Genomic DNA, 7,784 nt, shown 5'->3' with positions numbered 1-7,784 from the left:
ATAAAGTTGGTTGCGGGAGATCTTCAATTTTCATTAAACTCTCCAGCTCTGTGAGGGAATGGTTTACACTGCCTGGTAAATATGTGGTAACGCAAGAATAGTTTCAGAGATTCCAAGTTATTTATTCTTACAGAAATATTTACAGAAGTCTTCACATCAAAGGATTTGACTTAAATTAACTTCTGTTGATTTGAATATAGGCTAATTAGTGTAGATTCCAAGGCAACGGACGGATTGGTTAAATAACCTTGGTCGACATTTCTTCATAATGGCCTTCTCCAGAATCACTGGGTTGAAAAACTCTCAATGATGTTTATTGTCTTACTTGAGGAGTATTGTTTTTACATCTTCCTATAACACGTCGTCTCTGTCTCCATTAACCTGGGTTTTGACTAAACGGAATACAGCTACGAACAGAAGTGACTTTTTCGTAGCAGGTTAGGATAATTAATGTAGAAGTTTAGGATAATTAATGTAGCAGGTTAGGAGAATTAATGTAGCAGGTTAGGAGAATTAATGTAGCTATTTAGGATAATTAATGTAGCAGGTTAGGAGAATTAATGTAGCAGGTTAGAATAATTAATGTAACAGGGTAGGCGAATTAATGTAGCAGATTAGGATAATTAATGTAGCAGGTTAGAATAATTAATGTAGCAGGTTAGGAGAATTAATGTAGCAGGTTAGAATAATTAATGTAGCAGGTTAGGAGAATTAATGTAGAAGTTTAGGAGAATTAATGTAGCAGGGTAGGCGAATTAATGTAGCAGATTATGAGAATTAATGTAGAAGTTTAGGAGATTTAATGTAGCAGGGTAGGCGAATTAATGTAGCAGATTATGAGAATTAATGTAGAAGTTTAGGAGATTTAATGTAGCAGGGTAGGCGAATTAATGTAGCAGGTTAGGAGAATTAATGTAGCAGGTTAGGAGAATTAGGTTACTGTAGATGTAATCCATGTAGTCGCAACAATTTATGCCGCGTTCACATGCTACTCAGAACTAGGAAACTCGGAAATGTCTGACTTGCTTTTCGTTGAACGCGGCACTTGTATAACTACAACCAGTAGCAAGTCTGAAATCTCAGAGTTCCGACAAGCACTTGAACGTGGCGTAACCTGACGTGCAGCGCATTATTATGCATTATCTCTCCGATGGCAGGTGTAATGTTGCTTTCAAGACAACTGGGAACTCGGAAAAAGTCAAATAATGACATCATAACATCAGTGACCTTCAGGTCGGAGTTTTAGAAAGATGTCCGAGTTGGATGACCGTTCAAAACGATTTTCCCAGTTGGAGCTTGTTTTTTTCAAAGTTCCCAGTTGTTTTTAACCCGGCATTAGATAATTGAAGCTCACCTATCAGTCATTTTGCAGAAAGAATAGACCCTCCAATCACAGAGATGCGATCCTGGCCCGTTTTCTACACTAGCAGGCAGCAGATTCATGCTGCATTCAAAACAACTGGGAACTCGGATCTCAGAACTTGGAAATATCCGACTTCCGACTTCAGTGGGTTCAAAACAACTGGCACCTCGGAAAAACGAGCTCCGTCTGGGAAAAATCATTTTGAACGGTAACCTAACTCGGAATTCCTAGTCGGGAATTCGGGCCTCTTTCTTGAGCTCCGACTTTCCGACCTGAAAATCATTGACGTAATGATTTTACTTCGCTGTTGTTGTTTTTTTTAAACCTAGTTCCCATTTGTCTTGAAAGCACAAAATAGCCGCTTGAAACACGTTGGCCCGTGACAAGATGACATAGACTATAGTTGATTTGTGTTTTATGTGAAATGAAAGTGTTTCATATTCAATCTACTCTTACCGTACGACTAAGTGGCTAGATATAACATGCACTTTTCGGGGAACGATGTTGGATTTATACTAGCCTAATAAAATAGGCATGAATAGGCCCAAAACAAAACAATTCCAGAATACTATTGGAATGGCTCATTTTTACCCTAATGTTGCTGGTCAATAGGCCTATAACTTGAATGAATTATGCTACAATTAAATACAATTCATAATTTAGACCATAGCAAAATATTTAAGTTAAATTTAATAGTTTTTTGATAGCCTATACTTAACTTTTTTTTTTTTTTAAACATCGACATATTGTATCATATCACACCAAAAAACATCGACATATTGTATCATATCACACCAAAAAACATCGACATATTGTATCATATCACACCAAAAAAACATCGACATATTGTATCATATCACACCAAAAAACATCGACATTGTATCATATCACACCAAAAAACATCGACATATTGTATCATATCACACCAAAAAACATCGACATATTGTATCATATCACACCAAAAAAACATCGACATATTGTATCATATCACACCAAAAAACATCGACATTGTATCATATCACACCAAAAAACATCGACATATTGTATCATATCACACCAAAAAACATCGACATATTGTATCATAACACACCAAAAAACATCGACATTGTATCATATCACACCAAAAAACATCGACATATTGTATCATATCACACCAAAAAACATCGACATTGTATCATATCACACCAAAAAACATCGACATATTGTATCATATCACACCAAAAAACATCGACATATTGTATCATATCACACCAAAAAACATCGACATATTGTATCATATCACACCAAAAAAACATCGACATATTGTATCATATCACACCAAAAAACATCGACATATTGTATCATATCACACCAAAAAACATCGACATATTGTATCATATCACACCAAAAAACATCGACATATTGTATCATATCACACCAAAAAACATCGACATATTGTATCATATCACACCAAAAAAACATCGACATTGTATCATATCACACCAAAAAACATCGACATATTGTATCATATCACACCAAAAAACATCGACATATTGTATCATATCACACCAAAAAACGTAAGCTTAGTTTATGAACTAGAACTGAACTTCTAGCCTACACTTAAATATTATATTCAATTCTATAGGCTACTAATGTCAGAGTAAAAAACACCAAATAGAGCGGTAAATAAAGGAAAGGCCCTTGTCAAATACAAAACCTTAATGATCCATGTTTTACATAGCCTGGAGATACAGTATGTGTCTATAACCGTACTGATAGGAAGTACAAGGACAATAGCAATTCAACATCTCACAGACAAACAGGCCTAATCAGCCGACTACTATTACCGCCACGGTATATTACAGCGCGTTGTTTCCTACAGTGCTTTCGCTTAAGGAACTCAATCTTACAACATAAACTAAACTTTTTGATGACACCTTACCAAGAAAAACTATAGGCCTAAATGGATTGTACTACAAAACAACGAGTCAATGCCACATGAATAAAACAATACATCGACATGCCGTAAATCAATTTTTATTACGCGCTTTATGCTATATGTTTGTTTTTCTAGATTTTCCCGCACTACTAATGGGTTCCCGCATTTCAGCAAAACTTCATCCACGAAGAACTGAAGAAACCTATGAGTCTATCCCTCTCCAAAATGTGATACAATTTAAAAAGCACTTTACGTGGCATTCAACAGGCCTAATTACATGACTGTTTGGATGTGAGGTAGCCTACCGGCCCAATGACCCGTATCACTTTACCAAGATGGCTAGCCCTTATGGAAAATGAGATTTATAATCTGTAGATGAATAGCCAAAGAACCTCCAAATATAAACACCTGCAGGTTTTACCCTTCTGGAGACTCTGGTCCGTTCACTTCAGCCATTTTAGACAAGTATTTATGTTCTTCGACGGGTGTAGTGGGGATTGAAACAAAAAAAAACAAATAAAAGAAAGAAATAGCATAATTTATTCATATGGAATTGTTAAAAATGTCATTGATTTGTTTTGAACAAAATGCCAATATTTCGGTTAAATGACTATCGATGTTTGGCCTTGTATGTGGTCTGGAAGCAATACGAATGCTGCGGATTGGTCAACAGGCTTGATTTGATTTAAATCATGTTAATACGAAGCCAACACTCTATTATTGAACTAGTTCCCATGGCTACAGTGTCAAATGCTGTGTTTACTTGAATTATAGTTGCCACTTACATTTATAATCCTGTATCACTAATCCAATGGTAAAGGCCTACTCATCTAATAGGCTATAGGAATCCAAGGGTAAAGGCCTACTCATCTAATAGACTACAGGAATCCAAGGGTAAAGGCCTACTCATCTAATAGGCTATAGGAATCCAAGGGTAAAGGTCTACTCATCTAATAGGCTACAGGAATCCAAGGGTAAAGGCCTACTCATCTAATAGGCTACAGGAATCCAAGGGTAAAGGCCTACTCATCTAATAGGCTATAGGAATCCAAGGGTAAAGGCCTACTCATCTAATAGGCTATAGGAATCCAAGGGTAAAGGCCTACTCATCTAATAGACTACAGGAATCCAAGGGTAAAGGCCTACTCATCTAATAGGCTATAGGAATCCAAGGGTAAAGGCCTACTCATCTAATAGGCTACAGGAATCCAAGGGTAAAGGCCTACTCATCTAATAGGCTATAGGCAATTATGAATTATACTAATACTTCTGATAACTATGACATTTCTGATCTGAATGAATTATCTCTCTCTAAAGTGTCGGTTAGCCTCAGGGCCAGGCATAGGCGACACAAACGGCTGGTTAGGGCCCCGGGGCTCAGTCAGGGTATTAACCTATAGCATATAAGAATATCACAATACACCAGGTGCAATATCGACATTTGGTTCAAATAACCACAAGTAGGGCACTGACAGCTGTCACGGTTGCTAGCTAGCTCAACCTTATCTAGCTAACTAATGTTATCTGTTGTTACTACACCGTATCCAAGAGATTAGCCAACTGGCTAGGCTTTGGCTGGTTCTGGAGCTGGATTTGTCATAGGCATGTAGAGAAAACTTCCCCACAGATGGAAACCAGATGGATAGGTGAAAGCAGATGGATAGGTGAAAGCAGATGGATAGGGGAAAGCAGATGGATAGGGGAAAGCAGATGGATAGGGGAAAGCAGATGGATAGGGGCAACCAGATGGATAAGGGCAACCAGATGGATAGGGGCAACCAGATGGACAAGGGAAACCAGATGGATAGGGGCAACCAGATGGATAGGGGCAACCAGATGGATAGGGGCAACCAGATGGACAAGGGAAACCAGATGGATAGGGGCAACCAGATGGACAAGGGAAACCAGATGGATAGGGGCAACCAGATGGACAAGGGAAACCAGATGGATAGGGGCAACCAGATGGATAGTGGAAACCAGATGGATAGGGGCAACCAGATGGACAAGGGAAACCAGATGGATAGGGGAAACCAGATGGATAGGGGCAACCAGATGGACAAGGGAAACCAGATGGACAAGGGAAACCAGATGGACAGGGGAAACCAGATGGATAGGGGCAACCAGATGGACAAGGGAAACCAGATGGACAAGGGAAACCAGATGGATAGTGGAAACCAGTATCTTTGACTTCATCATCTATTGTTATCTCCAAAGTTGTGCATCTTCCATAAATTGCGGCAGTGAATCTGCCATAGAAATGGAATGACTAAGATGATAATAAGAAAAGATAATTAGGTGTGTGCTCATATTTGTCCTATTTCAGACCACACTGTGACAACATTATAACTGACTCCATATCCCACTCCCCCTGAGACACCCTGGCAGAGTGGGGTCAGAGCCAGGGATCAGCCATTATTGACGGCGACCCAGGAGCAATTAGGGTTAAGTGCCTTGCTCAAGGGCACAACAACACATTTTTCACCTAGGAAATGAACTTTAAAACTTAAATGTTTCTCTCCGCCATCAGGAGAGGGATCACTAAAAATATTTTGCCGCGAGGTAGGGGGCCCCCACAACCAACTCTCTCTTAGGGCCAACGAAAGGCTAGAGCCGGCCCTGGTTAACCAACAACAATATCACTACCGCAAAAAGACCATGGCAATAGAAATCACACTCGTTTTGTGAGTATAGTGACAAGGGACTTACAGGCCGTTTAAATAGGCTAGCTGGCCTGTGAGGTGGATATTTCACCCCAAGTGTGCCAGCCGAACGGTAACGGTGGGAATCCATCCATGTTGCTCTCTATCCCCTTCTAATAAAACAAGTGATGCATCGTGAAATGTGTTGTTTTTTTGGGCTCCTGACCACTTTCAACGGAGCGAGGAGATGCCAACGCCTAACATGCAAATATAATAATAATGTGTTGTTAATGTTTCGTTATAAAAATGCAGCATGTAAGGAGCAAGCAGTTTAATACAAATTTAACACAGACACAAACCACTGGGCAAAAACGGGTTGAATCAACGTTGCTTCCACACATTTCGACTTTGTGTTATATCTGTGATGACATTGAATCAACATGGAAAACGGATTGCATCAACCAAGGGAATTTTGTATTTTCTTCAACCTACTTTTAACCTAAATTCAATCTCATAGTGAAATGTTTTGTTGATTTCATGTTGAATTCAGGTTAGTTGACAATTCAACCAAATGTAAATCAAAACTAGACGTTGAACGTCTGCGCCCAATGGGAAGCGTTTATTACATGCAAGCAGACGTCCAAACGCGCCAAACACTTATCATTATTATAGTGTTATTAGCCTATATGTCATCTACATCATTACTGTAAAAAAAAAAAAGAAGGCAGAACATGCTTTTACATTCTTGTGGAATTTATAAAGAATTCATAAAAACATGTATTCTGTTTATAGCTGGCAATGCTATTAGTTTGAATGTAGACGCAACGTCGTACTTCTAGACACCCCAGAGGTAGAATAATATTTGCTTGGAACTGTGAGCAGTACATGATCATGAAAAGGTCATTAGCATGGTGTAGTACAGTAATTAGGCTAAGCTATGCCTCAGGTAACGTATAGCGCCTCCATTGAGGCTCGTTACCAATAGAAGCCTCTCTCATTATGTAGTATTTAATCAATCATTTATGAGTAATCAATCTTTTGAACTGGGTCACCTTTTCCTTCATCTCATTCTCTCAGTTGATCACTTGTGGTAACGCTCATTTACCCACCCGACCTTGACTCTCCAACGCGCACCTCCTTCAGCGCAGCACAGCTTCGCTCCCTCTACACAGCGTAATTACGCTTAATCACTTCCTGATGTTAATCGATAGTTGGCCAGCTACTCAGAGGAAAATAGAAATGACATCGAAGTAGTTTAATCTGTTTTATTATTGTGTTAATTTCCCAAGAAGCCTGGATGCTGGCTAGGGACGTCAAACGTTCAGCCTGCTGCTCAGACCGTATGGTCGCTCTAGACTAGAGCTCCTGGTTTAGTTGGGTTTAGGAGCATTTTTTAAATTAAACTGGTGAGAAATATGTTACTGTTGAAAAAAGTCGTGAATTTTCTTAATTTACTATAATTCTAAGTTAAGATATTGAATTATTTTGCGATATCTAATTAAATTATGTTATGCTACTTTACATGATGTGGACAGTATGTTTTACTACATTAGCCTACACAAGCTGAAGTTTTGACCAGATCAAATTGGGGGGGAATTACACAACCCTTTTTACCTCAGACTGGTGATGTTAGTATATAAATTTATAGTCAACACGATGACACAAGATCAATTGCTTAAAACAGATCAATGTCTTTGGTTTTGTACTGTTGATGTTGTCACCCATTTGATACAGGTCAGTCAGTATTCGGCTGGGAGATGACGTGGAAACCGGTCACCAGGGGCAACAGTGAGCGCTGTTCAAATCAAATCAAGCTTTATTTCTGCAGCATGTTTCAGATGTGGAATGCAACCCAATGTGCTTC

The sequence above is a fragment of the Salvelinus namaycush genome, unplaced genomic scaffold, assembly GCF_016432855.1.
Source record: "Salvelinus namaycush isolate Seneca unplaced genomic scaffold, SaNama_1.0 Scaffold646, whole genome shotgun sequence".
NCBI lineage: Eukaryota > Metazoa > Chordata > Actinopteri > Salmoniformes > Salmonidae > Salvelinus > Salvelinus namaycush.
This window is presented reverse-complemented; position numbering follows the sequence as displayed.